Raw genomic sequence first — 16,224 nt, 5'->3', positions numbered from 1 at the left:
ATTTTTACAGATCACTTCACTCTCACCTTTCACTTTTATACATCAGAAGAAAGAAGGTAAAAGCTAAAACATTGCAGATAACTGAGAAATTAAATTTTCTTTCTTTCTTTTTCTTTCTTTCCCTCTATCTCTCTCTCTCTGTCTCTCCCTCTCTCTCTTACACACACACACATACACACACACAAAAACACACACACATAACATCTCAAATCAGCAGAGACATATGCATACATAAGTATGACCGTTCAATACTGGCATCCTTTCATTTAATAAAGAAAACACAAAAGCCCTCTATAATCATACTCAAAATTCGGATTTTCTGATTCTTATATAATTTAGCCTACATAGGCTTGGATTCCATTTTCATAGAGGAGAAATTTGCATTCTCATGCCATTGCACAGCCTCCTGGCCATAGCCTTAAATAACAGTCCCAGTGTGGGGAGGTTTAGCTGCACAGTCACGGCCAGGCCTGGGCATGGTTAAATTCATCTTTCCCATCCAGTTTTACACTCCAGTAACCTAGTCTGTTGTGGCTTCAGCAATTTCTTCTCATTATTCTCTAGAAATAAAAAGAGTTCAGGCAGAACAATAACTGAGGAAAACATAAATAAACAAACTGTATTCACTAAGACTCAGTCTTCGAATGAAATGTTGAAGCCTACTCTCTGAATATCTTCTGATCTTCCAAAATAATCATACACGGGATCAAATCAAATGTGTCAATCTAGCTAGGGCTGTTATGTCAGCATCTTAACAGCTGCTAACGCACTGGATATTTCGTAATAAACCTAACTGACACTATTGCAAATCACTTCATGCATCTGTTTGGTGTGTGGCCACCAACATACACACACATGCATACGTTTGCACATGCACATGCACACCCACACACATTTAAAAATGCATGTAACCAGAAAGCATGCTAATTCATGGATTCCTAGAATCACATTAAAGTGATTAAAGAATTCTAATGTTAATGCACCAGACGGTAGCTCAGTGTTTTTCACAGGGAGCACGAGAAAAAGATACATATTTTTTTTCAGGTATTCAAAAGAAAAAGAAAAAACAACATGAGCCGGGCACAAAAATTCCCTAAAAGACAGAGATAAAGCTAATATGTCATCAACAAGAGGTCTTTCACATTTTGCTTAATTAGCAGTTTGTTAAGGCCTTGACCATAGCGTAACCATGAGCAGATAACAGTGTGGCCTCTTCAAGTGGTCTTCAGAATCTTCAGCACTTCAAAATTCTTCACCACCTCACAGTCAAAACTGAACAACAGTACATGGTCAGGCCTCAATTTTGCATCTTTCAGTGGCAGCCACCATCTTTAATTAAGTGCTTTTGGAGGGAGAGGGGGTTATTACACAGGATGTGCTCATTAACAAATGGCTCCCTGCAGATAATTAACGTACCCTTTGGATTATGAAGATCAAGGACAGATTCTTTTAAGAGCCCTCTATCTACCAGTACTGTTGTATATCCTGTATATCCTCTGACTGTCCAACTGTCTGTCTAAACAGTGTTTCACCCATTAGGGTCCATTCAATCACAAACAAACAACAAAAGAGATCCATTATGAAGATCTACGAGAGTGAGACTACACTGCTAAGCATAGCCCCACTGTGGGGGACATAGCACTATTTGTATAACTCCAGGAGTACTCTCTTATGCATTGTATTAAAATGATGAGAGAGAGAGAGAGAGAGAGAGAGAGAGAGAGAGAGAGAGAGAGAGAGAGAGAGATTTCAACAGGAAAGAAAGAAGGCAAAAGGTAAAAGAAGAAAGAAAACAAGTACATTGTGTAATTTGGTTAGTTGAAGTGGTTAGCTTGTGTCTGTCATGGACACATGCTTTTTCTAAAGTTGTTTCTGTCTCAAACCACCGCTTGTGTGCCTTTAAGTGGCAGACAGTCAGAGCATTAACAATTCTTAGAAAACGTTAAACACTGCAATGTGTTCAATCACACACACACACACACACACACACACACACACACACACCTGCTGCCTTTATCTAGTGGCCCATTAGCACAAACACTTGAAAATATGCACAGTTTGGAAAAAAAGGATGCATTGTTCATTTTAATGCTTTCATTCTGTGACTATGCCATAGCTCTGCCCTAAACACTCCTCCAAACCATTGTTTGGTTTGGGGAGAGGAAACGAGAACTATGCTTTTCCCATGCTTTTACAGGGAATGGTGAGGTGGGGTGGGCATGAAGTCAGCGAGAAAATCAGTTTGACAAGGTACAGCGACAGGCTATGCTGACAGCAACAACTCAGTGGAGGCTGGAACAGATATTGTGGAAATAGAGTACCTAGAGTCCACAGTCAAAGATCAGTTGCTTCCTCTGTCACCTTAATACTGCTCTAAACTGCTCTCTGATCTACAGCCAAATAGTACTGAAATACACACGTTTTAGCCCCTAGCTAAGGTTACAATTTAAGACAGCGATTCTAAACTCCAGTCCTGAGGTCAGGCTTGACACACCTGATTCCACTGATCAGTTCATCACCAAGTCCTTGATTTGTTCAATTAACTGTGATAACAAAGAGTTAAAACAAAGACGTGCAGGACAGGGGGCCCTCACAACTGGAGTTGAGAACCACTGATAAGAGACCATATGGAAACAAGCGTGGCTGATAATCTGTATGCACATACTAACATCTTGGAATGGACTGAATGCACCACTGTCATTCTCTTTAGTGAAGTAGTGTGTTACATGATGCCTTTAGCAAAGTCTTAAAAAATCCTCATCGTTTCTCTGGGCTGAGTGGCTGCTGAGCAGGTGGAGAGGCTGTGAACTCATGCCACTCAGCTTTGGCATGTTTGGCCAGCCGCATCACAGTCCTCACTCAACGTTCCTGCCAACAGGAGTTTTTAATCAGTATAAAAAACAGTGGGAATCCCAGAATAGTGTAAGAAGCATTAGCACAAAGACAGTGGGAAGGGATTATGGTGTAATTCTGCCTGCCTGTGCCATTACGTCAGCAAGACTCATCAGACAACAAAGACGGGGAAAACAGGTGGTTCAGTTCAGAGCCCTGACCCCCTCACCACCACTACAACCCATTACCTAACACTACACCCCACTCCCCAACATTATACCCCACTACACCCAAGCCAAGGGACATGAAGAAGCACTACAGGCAGTTAAGTCCTAGAGGGTATGGCAACCGCAGCTTTAATCAATGAGCTCTCCCCAACAGCTGTGTATGATTTTTGCATATGCAGTTTTAAAGAGTGACACAGTGCCTTCCTTCGCAACACTTAAAAAAAAATAGTATTCCCTAAAGAGTGACTGTGGTTGCCACTGATGACATACGCTGCAACGCAAATATTTACAGAGCGCTAGACTGACTCATTGATATGCAAAGCCAGTTTGTCTTAAACGGAAAAGAGGTTCACATTATACAGCAATGTCCTCATAAAGACAAACTTGGCTATCGTTGCAGAAAGAGTAGAGATCCATTAGTTTACACGACTAGACAAGAGCCTTGGAGTGAGGCTACAAAGCAAAGTCTCAAGCCTTCCTATCTAGCGGTCGAAACAATTCCCCGCAGGCGTTTACTCTTTATTTGAAGCATCGATTTCATGTCAGTTTGCGCCGATATCCACCAGCTGTGCCCTGTGGGATGGCTGAGACAGAGAAGGCCTTAAGAGACAGATGAAACAGCCATGCTTAGATAGAGAGAATGGGTGGAGTCTTAAAACAAGCAGCCATCAAAGATACCTATCATCTCAAAAACCGGACAAAGTGTCAGAAAGCATGTCCAATTTTAGACCAGCCCTACTCTTCTGAGATCTTGTTGGGCTATGGGAGCCTGCATGGGAGGAAGCAGAAATCCTCTGCTCTGTACACTGAATACAAAGATGGGAAAGAGAAAAGAAAGAAGAAATAGTTAGGCTACATTTCAATTTTTAGAGCACCTGTGTAGTCGAAGGGCAGGGGAACTAATGGTAGAATGTCTCCTGCAGGTCTTTGTTAAACGGTAGGGTCTAGAAGAAAATGTTCAGCAACCAACACAGTTCTGCCCTGCCATATCACGCATTTTTATTGCAGACATGCTAGAATACTTGATACCCATCATAGTACAAAAACTCCAGAAAATACAGGTCATGTTCAAGAGTACCAATTCATCCTCACACAATCTGACTATGAATGACCCATCTATGTAAAGCTTTAGGGAGCATCTTTAAACACTTTTACAGGCAAGGGAATGAGGATTATTAATCAAACCCTGAACCAGAGTATGCCAGAGCGATAGCACAGAGAGGCACCAGGGAAATAAAAATGTGATTCATAGCATTAGGTCACGACCCGCATAATTCATAGCCTTAACCACTCTCAATACCAGTTTCATTCTAAGTGTCAATATCTTAAAAAGTACACATCATAAGAAGGTCATTATAAAGTGAAGTCTACGTAATTACAAGCTATAACATGGTGTTTAATCGCACTGTGCGGCTTTCTTAATGGTACATAACATTCAGTTAAACCATTACCATTAAGTCAGTATTCCAAAACCAAAAGCATGAAAACAATTCCAGACTTAGAACGAAGAAGAAGAAAAATAAGTACTACTTTAATGATCCCCATGGGGAATTTCATCCTCTACATTTAACCCATTCTATACACACACACTGTGAGCAGTGAGCGCACACACGCTAGGAGCAGTGGGAGCAGTGAGCAGGTGCAGTGCAGCACCAGGGGATCAACTCCTTGGTCAAGGGCCCGGCAGGAGTATTAACCCTAACATACATGTCTTTGATGGTGGGAGGAAACCAGAGCACCCAGCGGAAACCCACGCAAACACAGGAAGAACATGCAAACTCCACACAGAAAGGACCTGGGACGGCCAGGATTCAAACCCATGACCATCTTGCTGTGAGGCAACAGTGCCAAGCCCTAAGCCACCATGCTGAAAGCTGAATATACCTAAGAGCGCTCGACCACACTAACTTCTGCAAGAGGTTTTAATGCTCCAAGGATCAGTATGGAGATTTTAGCAAATAATTATTACAGATTGAGTCTGTTCCTAATCCAATGCATACTGTGTGGCAGCTTTCTGCAGGAGCTAGAGCATGTACACTGATGGGCTATCGCGCTGTGAGACACGTAATGGGTGAGATCATGCAGGGAGAGAGGTGATATTGGCTAACAATGTGGGAACGGGCTCTAGACAGAACTCACACACTGAGAGAAAGACTGCAGTGAGCTTGGCTAAATGCCCATAGTTTGGGGGGGGGGGGGGGGGGGGGGGGCTGGGAGAGCATACAAACGCAGGAACGGCCTACCCATGTCAAGACAACTGTGGTGCCTGCAGTTCATTCAGAAAGAAGTGCCACGTAAGTGAGAGACAAAGCAGAGCTAAAAAAAGAGCATTTCACACAGAAGAAAGAAGACTGTGCCCATGCAAATATATCGCCTATCAAGGACGCTATGGGCTCACGCGTTTCTGTTAAAGCAGAGTGATTGAGCAGACTCCAGAGCCATTAGTGTGAGTTGTGTATCCAAATGATGCTCTGCTCTTTGATTTACTGGGTCAAGAAAGTGAAGGCCTCCAGCTGAGTGCATCAGAGCGAGAGATCAGCTCAGTCTCCTCGAGCAGATATGTCCTGAAAAGCTTATTTTCCTCATATAGTACTCGCCAGACGCTGTGATCCACTGAGAAGCAAACGCTTGTAAAGCGATCGTGTGTAATGCCACAGCAGGGTGAGAATGTGCAAAAGCAATACGGTACAAACACTGGTCCTACCTCCCACCGCCGCAGGAGAGTAAAGTGTTCTGATACAACAGTACGACAAGCTTCAGATCAGGAGGCACGGACAGAGCAGGAGAGCAAGACAGAAAGAGAAAGATGAAAAGAATGTAGGAGCAGAACGTACAGATCAGACTTTTTATCTTCTAACTTGCGATACATAGTCGGTTTTAGAGCCGTTTTTAACTTTTGCTTTTTCCCCTTAATGGAGGGCATGTCAAGGAGTTCTGAGTGTGTTTACGTGTGTATTAGGTTGTGTGGAGTTCATTTAATCATCATGCTGATGGTAGATGTAGTTCCACTGGCCCTGTTACCTTACCTTCATCCTTGTCAAGATGCTTCTGTGCACCAATTACTGCATCTCAGGAGAGTTTAACATGGCTAAAGGAGAGGTCAACAGTGTGTGCTGTGTGGCCCAGTTGGAGTAAAGCCCTGGCCAGTGAATAGGTGATATGTCCTAAAGAATCTCATTAGGTGAGAGGCAGACATACTTGGTATAAGAAAGTGCTTCCCTGTTAGAAGCATATGGCCCTCGTTCCATACGATATTAACAGCAAGGGAGAACAACAGATATAGGAAAAAGTGTAAAAACCAGTTTTGTTACGAGCAAAAGAGAATTCTTATCGATCTACGGATCTAACAATAGCTGAAAAATTACATTCTAGGTCAAACTTCAAGCCAATTCACCAATCAGATTCCACATCAGCATCATAAAGGTGTAACTCATTCAAGAGTTTCCCTACAGTACCTGCAAACTTGTGTTTATATTACCAACAAATGGTCATATCTTATAGTTCTGATACTATTTCTCTCAACCCTCTTTTCTCTCTCCGGTGACTGGCCTAATTGTATTACAGGCTTCTGTGGGAAGGGTGGAGGAACTCTCAGTGGAGCAGTTAACAGTGGACCAGGAGGCAGGTGTAGATTATAACACTTGTTGCTTTAAAAAGACTATTTTTCTCACCTCAGAGCTGTGTTATTCCACAGTCCCTTATCAGCCAAAACTGTCTAGTGCCAAGCCTGCACACAGCTCTGTTCATGGGATGGTTATCAGAACAAACATGGTTATCAAGGTAGAAAACAGACGAATGATGACAGCTGGGAGTTTTTGACAAACCAGTCTGAACTAGTACATCTAAGTGAGGACAATGTGACATTTTCAAACTAGTACTTACTGGGGGCAAATTAGTGACTCTTGGAATAAGTATGTTAATTTTCTGATTGCATATCCATACAGCTGCAATCGGGCATTTTACCACTAAGAGGCTTGGTTACTCTTTGCTGCTAGTTAGACCCTCAGCCTATTTCATTCTGTATTCATATTTACATTTATATTTATATCTATTGTTATATTTATAATACAGGCAAAGTTTATGAATGAAGGAATACAAGACAAGAGCAATGGATCTGCTGGAGGTTAAAACACAGTGGACAGGTCCCTGCAGGCACTGTTCTCTGTCCCATTTACTGGTGTCTGATGGCAGTAAACAAGCCCTAAACATCCATGCCCTAAATAAACATGCATGAATCACAATGGCTTAAAGAATTCATTGGCCTGCAAGAGCACATTGCTACTGGCTCCAGTAAACAATCACATTATCCACAGCTCTTTTATGTTGCTTAACGTTTTATATTGGTCTGAAGAAGGCTGCCAGCAGCCTCAGGAGACATCATTTATCCTGAAGTACGTACTCAGAATGAAACGTTTTGTCCCACTCTGATATTTGAATGAAATACCATCAAATTCTTCACTTGTCAGCTCCCTCTCTTTCTTCTTGTTCTTCTTCCATTGGTGTCTGTCTCAAAGTTTCTCTTAACTTTCTCTTCTCCACACTTTTCAGCTGGCTTTCAGGGCTGAAGACGGGAAGGCTAACTGACTGTGCTGCTGTTCACAAACGTCACTGACAGAACGACACGCTACCGGTGACATAAGAGTACCGTGGCATGTCATTGTCACTCTCTCTTTTCGCCGACAGGGCTTAGATGGATTACCAGGGCGACTCAGTGTTACCCCGAGGACACTCCTCTCCCTACACCATTCCAGACAGGCCTTCCGTGACACAAGCTCAACAACAACAGTTTTGTTGATAAACAACAGCAGATTTGTTGTTTATAGGGCCAGTGTCACTCACTGACACAACCACTCCTCTGATCTTGGTCAATGGAGGCGGCAAAAATTCAGAAAGCTCCTAGCACCTGATCAAACAATGTGAAAGCCCAGAACATACTCTGACTGTCTAAATGGATTACGTAGGAAGTTAGATTTAAGTTGGCTTTGTTACTAGGTACTCCTCAAGTGTCTTAACAAAACAATATTCTGGCTTATATCTTCTCTGCTGAAATGAACACACCAGAAATTTGACATTCAAACAGACAAACAGCTCTCCTCCCGGGGAGAGTAGGACAGGTGACAGTTTGTGGGGCCCAGGAGGACCCCATATATCTAAACAGGGCATTTATGTGTGTAGCGCCAAAGCTTGATTTCATTTAATAATAGAACCTAATAATAGAGCAAAATGAAACAGAAAGAATCTCAGAAATAAAGAACTGTGCATCTTATGCCAAAGGCATGCATCGAAAATGTTTATGGATTATTCATCCACTGTCCACCACTAGAGCAACCTCTTTTATCTGATCTGCACTCATCTGAGTTGGAAAAAAACACCTCCCACACAGACAGTGTTGTCATTCAGTCCTTTGGGGAGCTCAACAGTGTTTTCAATTAAGAGGACTTAAATATGTCAGCAGTGAGGCAACAGGCTTATCTAATAACAGTGCAAAAAGACCATTCCTCACACAGTCTTTTTCTCTATTGTGTCTCTACTGTGTCTCTATTGTAGTGTCCTCCAAAGTACAAAAACATACAAGCTTAAACTGTAGCACAGTAATCATAGAGCGATAGATTTTTTTTAGTCTTTTAGAAGGCAGTACCTGCCTGACTTAAAACATTTCTTTACAGATGTCGGTTTAGTTTAGTGAAAGGCCCCACACCCTACCACAGTCTGAAAGAGCGTGGTCACATGACACTCATGTCATCCATGCCTCTTCCTCAGGCAGTTCCTCTTTATCACACGCTGCTGGGCTTCCTGTAGTTCACCTTTGTGTGTGCTCTATACTTAGAACAATATTAGCATTGCCTCCTGAGCATGCATGGCCTGGAAGAATCTCTTTCAGCTGAGAATGTGTGTCATGTTGGTAAGCAGGATTCCTCTAAGGCAGGACCAGCTGGCATTTGTCATTACGAGTACTGCACCTCTTCCACAACCCACTATTCTGTTGCCTGAGATGCCACTTTATTCAAATCTTTAATTCCAAACAATTCTGTTAGAAAAATTCTATTCATAAACTTAGAATGGACTAAAAATTTGCTTAAATGTTTTATATTATAAATCATTGACAAATAGTTTAGAACTTTCAAAATCTTTCTTTTCAGAAATATAATCTTTTTTCAGAAACAAATATATCAGGTCCTTGGTTTTCTCAGAGGCACTTTACCTACAAACCACAAGCATGAGGTCAGACAGGAAACAGGTCCTGAGTTGTCTTTACAAGATTTGCGAGTTTGGCTGTTTTTTTTTTTGGGGGGGGGGGGGGGGTGTTCCAAGAGAAAGCGGCACTTTCTGTGTTAAACACCCCTCCAGCACATTTATAATGATGATTGCGGGGGACATGGTCAGAATTCACTTTAATTTGGCTCTTTCCCCTTGTTGTGTGCTTCAAAATTTGACCACTCTTATAGGCCCACTCTTATAGGCCCAAGGTTATTCTAACACACCTAAAATCCAAACCCTTTTTCATCACTGATAGTAAATAACACTGTCATTTATTCCAATCCCACAATTATCTAACCGGTGTGTGCTGCTTATCAGCAGGAGTGTCTGATAGAGTGAGTGTGCTGTATCTTCAGTAACACAGTCACACTTTACTCTGTTTTTATGGGTGGACATCTTTGATCAGGAGACCATAGCAGACTGATCTCCCCCTAATCTAAATAGGCAGTAGGTTGACTTGAAAGAGTACTTGAAAACAGTTAATATTTTTAAGATGTCTAAAGAAATGAATTCATTAAATATTATATATTATTCATTAAATAATATATAAGACTTTAAGAGTTGCTCAAATTTGCACTTTAATTGCATCAAATGTAAGATTTTAAACTCACACTGGCCTCTACTGATGTTTAACAGTGTGTTTCTTATTTATGAGAATGAAAAAGCACCATGGTAATCAGAGTGATTAGAAACATCTCTCAAGAGAATTTTGCATTATTATCTTTCAAATAATAAACTGTAATTATTTTTTTTTGGCTTTGAGTTACGCAAAACATCTTGAGTCATCTTTGGGCTTGGAGTAGTAGACTCTCTTACACTGCAAGCATAACCTGAACAACTGAACAACCAGAGCCTCCGAGGCAATGGAGACAAACAGGTCAGAGAGGGTACAAGATGGGGGAGATAAATATATTGACTCTATGCACTATTCATATATGCCACTGTTATACTTCAATGGGTAATCTCTCAAACCAGAGGAGGTTGATTATCAAGCCTTCAGTATTGTTATTCAAATGCAGTGTCATAATCTTGCTATGCCCAAATCATCAGCACCTCCACAATCTTCAGAGTGACAAACTACAGCCTTCCTGAAACACACAATTTCCACAAAACCTCTGACCTAATCATATGTGAGGTTGCTGGACACAGCACACAATCAGAAGGTCTAAGGCTCTTTTAACTCTGTCTGCTGACTGTGTCCAGTATAATTAGATAAACCATGTGCACCTCAGAGGGGTTCAGGGGAGGGGAGGGGCTCAGCAGTGGGCTAATCTAATGAGGTTCCTCAATACGTGGAGATGTGCTTTGAAAACATGACAAGACTACGGCAGAGGGAATAATTGGCTTGAGCTCAGTCACTCAAATCAGCAGGCTTTCAGTTTAGAATGACTAGGCCCTACCTGTGGAGTACATTGATCTGCAAATAGCTTCCAAAGGTGGCATTTGTTTTTGTGTACCAGGTGTTAATTAAATCTTTGTTTGGAGTGCAATACACATGAATGCAAATTGCTTTTACTCTTTTGTGACTTCAAAATGCATGCTGGCTCCAGTCCGTATAAGGTTGTCAGTGCAGTCCGATTGGAGCAGGACACCTTGATGAATGTACTTCATGCCTACATAACAATGCCAACCATTTAAAATGCTTAAGATACCACTTCAGCTGACAGGAGGAAACAAGATGCATGTGTTCTCATAAGCACGAATACGCTCAATTTAACATCAGCCTGATGCCGCTGCTTTGAAATATGAGATGGGACCTGCAATTTGATCACAATTCAGGTTGCTGTCAAGTATGTAACCTATTCTTTGGAGAGTGCCATGGTCAGTTACTCTCCGTTTGTTTATTCTATTCAAAGTTGTTTATTCTGACTCAGCCTAAAAGGGAGCTTCAGTCTCATCGTGCACCTTCAGTAAAGGTCCACAGGGTCTGTTACTGTTACTGAGCTTCAACTGTACCCTCACAGAAAGAGCTGGAACAGAGCAACACAGCACAATGTAGACAGGTTTTCACTTTAACTGACATTCAGAGCTCTGTGTAATACCATCAGAATGAATCTGAAATAGAGAGGGAAAGGTGGGAAGATTTAATGAGGATTAAACACATAATTTGATTTGAAATTTGCAGAAAACTCTGATAACATAACAAGATTAGGGCTGCGTATCAGTGGGGGATTAATTAAAAGGTATTAAAATGTCGCTGCAGTATTTGTGCGCTGCCATTCAGTGGATTTGAACTTTGTGCTCCTGACCACTTCCTTCACTGTTGACAAAGTATCACAGTGGCAACATTAGCTGGACACGTTCCAACTCTCAGTCCCAACACTCAAGCTCCTCTGCTCCAGTTTACCATCTAATCTTTTAACACTTCATCAAGTCAGCCCAGAGTGGGTCTCTGTTCAAAAAGTGAAGTGATCACATCCGCCGGGACCACTCACTGAGCATGCACTGTGCCAGGGGTAGAGGGTCAAACAGAGCAAAAGCATCCATCACTCAACAGGCTTCTTACCAGCACAGCCAGAATGCACTCTGTATACAGTTACTGAACCAAATCCCTGACCACACAGGGGTGGTGGATCAAATCCCACACAGACTGCCTGCAAGGAGATGTGTCAGTTTCCTGCAACATCTCTGCTCACCCTGGCATCCATCGCCACTGACAATGACTATGTGTAACATATAAACACCAAGAGGCTACAAATACAGATGAGACATCGTGGAGCCAAGCAACACAGCATTATAAGAGCAGATGGCAAAATATTCCACTTCCAAAAATAATAATAGTAATGAGTAATGTGATTGGTCTCAATGGAACCAAAACTAAGTGGTTTGTTAAGATATTTAGGATATTTGTCAGCTATGCTAAAGAGTTATTATTACTGTTTCCTTTGCAGTCCAATTTCAACATCTCACCAAAAGTAGCCTATATGACGTCATGTATTAAATAAACAATTAGGGGTACCACTTTACAATAAGACTACCCTTATAAATGGCTTACAAGTAGGCTACTAATTAGATTGTAAACACTTTATAAATAATTAATAAATACTTCTAAACAAGATATAACACAGTTTTCATACATCGATGCGGGCTCACTATCTGGCAAGATCAAGTTACTGCTGCACTTTTCATCCATCTATTCTGTTAAATCTCAGATCTTGGTAGTTGCTCAGCTTACTTTATGTTGTCCCTTTATCAGTCAGCATGTTAACCTGTCAGATTCATCTCATTTTTATGACCATTTATTTATTAGTTACTAACATTTATAACTGCCAAAAGGGAGCTTTATTGTAAAGTGTGAAACATATCACCATTTACTAATGAGTTACTAACATTTATAACCGCCAAAAGGGAGCCTTACTGTAAAGTGTAAAACGCATGACCATCTATAGATGAATTACTAACATTTATAACTGGAGAGGGGAGCCTTATTGTAAAGTGTGAAACACAACACCATTTACTAATGAGTTGCTGGGTTTTCTCTAGAGTGATAACACTACCTTTTATTTTGCAACAGCGCAAACCGAGAAATGACATACTTAACATGCTGACATGGTTTGAGGGCAGTACATCATTCATGCTGCCAATTACGTACACGGTACACAGATAACATTAAACTATCACAAGAATTAAAAACACAACACAAAGACTAGGCTACACGATGAACAATACACACACATTTCTACTTGATACAACGGAAACATAAACAGGACAATAACGAACCTGGGCTAAAGAACAGTCCATGGCCCCAAGGTATGCTGGGAAGCTCCAACCATCTACCTTCAACACGCATCACAACATACTACTTTAATATGATAGCATATGTCATATCAACCCCCGTGATAAGAATGAGGACGGCTGCTGGTAGCATGCTGAAAATGTCAAGGTAAACAATGTTGCCAGATCCTTAGCCTATCTTATGAATCTGGCAATATGATATGAAAATTTAATATGCAGTAATTTGATATGCCAGATGAAACTTTCTGACTATTAAGATATGCTAATGGTGGATAAATGCTAGTAACTTATTAACAAATATCTGATGGTGCTGAGAGGTATAAATGCTGGCTGATGGAGAGGACAAAGTAACCTAAGTAACCAATGAGATCAGAGGCTTAACAGTACTGATAAATCACTATTTGACAAGCAACAGATGACTGTAGCGCTTTTTATCTAATGTTTATAACAGCTTATTAATGATTTATAAAGTGTTCACAACCTAATTAATAAAGTAATTATATACCACTCACAAAGCCTTTATAAGGGTAGTCTTATTGCAAAGTGGTACCCAATTAGGCTTTGCACCCCAAAGAATTACAGTGCTTTCCCCCTCTCTTCTTCAAGTGGACACAGTGATGTGCTGCCATAGTAGTAACTTAGCATTACAACTTTATTACACTGACTTACTTAATAATCCTTTTCAAGCAAAACATAAGTACCCTAAGCTCTGACTCAAACAAAACTGGTGTTGGCAGCCCTTGTTCAAACTGCTGAATGGAGGGCACATTTATATAATGGACAGAAGAATACTAATAACCAGTTAGACAGGTCAGGACTGTCAGGACAAAGTAAACCCAACACTGAAGACAGCCCACCATAAACCAGCATCAAATTCTTACTGAAGAAAAATGAGACATTAATATTATAACACTGAGTCTCTAGAGGCTGAAAACAAGGCTGCAGCTTGAACCACAATGGAAACTACATTTGACAGGCAAATGCCTAACAGCTGCCCTCAAGAACAATGCTATTGCTAGGCAGGAGTGTGTGTTCAGTTCCAGAGGAAGCCTTTCCGAACAAGAGGAGTCAATCTTCTTTTGAAACGCAAATGTCCACTGGAAACATGGAAATGTCATATAAAGGCCTGGCATATGGTATTGCCCTTAGGGATAAAATAAGCACCAGCAGTGCGTGTCCTGTTCCTTCTTTTTTCAGTAGCAAAGGCACCTAAATCATTTCAAGTTCTCGCCAGAAGCATGATTTGAACACTTTGAAAGTACCAGACAAGAAGACGACACGTTAAGTACTCTGTAATTAAGCAGCAATTACACTGTGACTGGAATTCTATGATAGGCATCTCATCAGCGGGGAAACTCAAAGATGTAATCAGTAAAAAAGAATTGCCCTGTTTATTCATGTGAGAACGCTTAATGACGATGCTAATCATTTTGATGAGGAAGTTTTGTTGGCGGTCATGTTTCTGAATCCGTCACCTGTGCGAAGGGAAAGTCGAAAAGTGATATCTGAAACAAAGTCCCCAGCAAAAGACATGCAACATGAGAGCCTCAAGACTTCATTGCAGTACATTCAACCATCCAAGCTGCACACCCTGGTGCGGGGAAACCGCAAGCGAAAGAAACATACTTTCCGAGTAGGTTTCATCCAACAGCCTGAACCATGAAGCACGAAGAGGAGTTAAAACGACATGATATGAGTTACGGAGAAGCCTATCAATCAAACGAAGTCTATTAATTACCTAATATATTGCCCAAATGTACAGTTTATTGTGTCACAAACCGGGCAATCTTAGGGATTGGGCAGAACGTTTAAAGTGCAAGAATGGTTATGTCAGGAATCTTAAAGACAAACACAACAGTGGGGAATTCTTGGTTTATTTTAAATTACAGTTGTCACAGTGGGTCATCAAACTGAATAGCCTATTGCTGGAATCCAAGTTTCTGTTCCACACAGTCATGAAAACAGTTTCAGAAAATGAGCCAAAGAACCGTTGCGTATAAAATGCCGCCAGAGAATGAAGTCACATCAGAACTGTTTGGGATCTTTCGGGATCTTCTAAAATGTACGACAATTACCAGCACTATATTTACACAAAGCTATCAGCGTGCTAATTTTTGTCAAGCTAACAACAGCACACGACAGAGGATATGTAAGCTAAATGTTATGTCGCTCGCTACAGCATTGCAAGCCAAATCATCGCTTACATAATCGAAAATACTGTCCTGTCTGATTTAGTGACAGAAGTTAAAGTTTCACCATCTGAAATGATCGCTAAAGCTGAACATGGGCCAGGTAACTTTTGCTATAACATTCAGTAATTCCCCGTGTGATCTCATCGCCGTCTTACAACGAGACATTGCAATGAGTAGCTTCTGGAACTGATGACGGGCAGACACACTATTTTGATTCTGCAACTGCAACCTAGATACTGTACGTACCTTTTGATCACCACGGAGATCCACGCAATAGACAGGTTGTGCCTTCTTAGCGATCAGCCAAAATCTCGATTTTATGATCCCAAGTTCATATAAAACTGCAGAGATCACCGAGGATCCGATTTCTACAACTCCATCAGATTCTTCGAATATTCAGCCAAGACAATTAAGATATCGCTTCTATATATAAAACTTTACACTTTTATGAAATATCAATAAACTTGGATCTTTCATAACATGTATAGAGAAGCTTTGTGATGCGGTCTATCATTATGTTCCGCGAAGCACTTACTGGTCCTGGCTCCTACGTTTCTACTCTGTGATCATGAGTAATGTCTGTTGACGTTGAAATCGACAGTCGATTGCCAGTGAGACAACAAACGAAAACAGACCTTGGATCAGGCTCTTCAACCCTGGGGTACTCCAAGCTTATCAGAAAATGTAAGCACTAGCGTAAAAGCGTCACATCAAAATTGATCTTAAATCAGCAGAGAGAAGATGGCTCCTAGTATTTCAAGTATGTATGTACAATATATTAAATAGCATAGTACTTCCAAATTGGCAAATAATGATTTAACGAAATAGTTTCAATACTTCCGTCACCAAATATCCATTCTGTTTGGCACGAAGCAAAATTTCCAATTAGTGTCAAATTGCTACACTATTGATAAAAATCCTAATAATTTATCACATCGCGTTTTTAACGTTACACTTTACGCCCATGCTTGCGAAAATAT

General features: G+C 41.0%; 1 protein-coding gene across 1 annotated transcript in view; it reads right to left on the bottom strand.

The window, feature by feature from the left end:
* Window positions 1–15,773, bottom strand: part of osbpl8 (oxysterol binding protein-like 8) — a 67,175-nt gene extending 51,402 nt beyond the window's left edge. Inside the window, exon 1 of the mRNA XM_030770383.1 lies at window positions 15,491–15,773. The gene's annotated coding sequence lies outside the window, so the exon portion shown is untranslated. The remainder of the gene's footprint in view (window positions 1–15,490) is intronic.
* Window positions 15,774–16,224: the final 451 nt, after the last annotated feature.

This window comes from Chanos chanos, chromosome 1 (genome assembly GCF_902362185.1).
Source record: "Chanos chanos chromosome 1, fChaCha1.1, whole genome shotgun sequence".
Classification (NCBI taxonomy): Eukaryota; Metazoa; Chordata; class Actinopteri; order Gonorynchiformes; family Chanidae; genus Chanos; species Chanos chanos.
The sequence above is the reverse complement of the archived record's forward strand: the minus strand, read 5'-3'. Positions and strand labels throughout refer to the sequence as shown.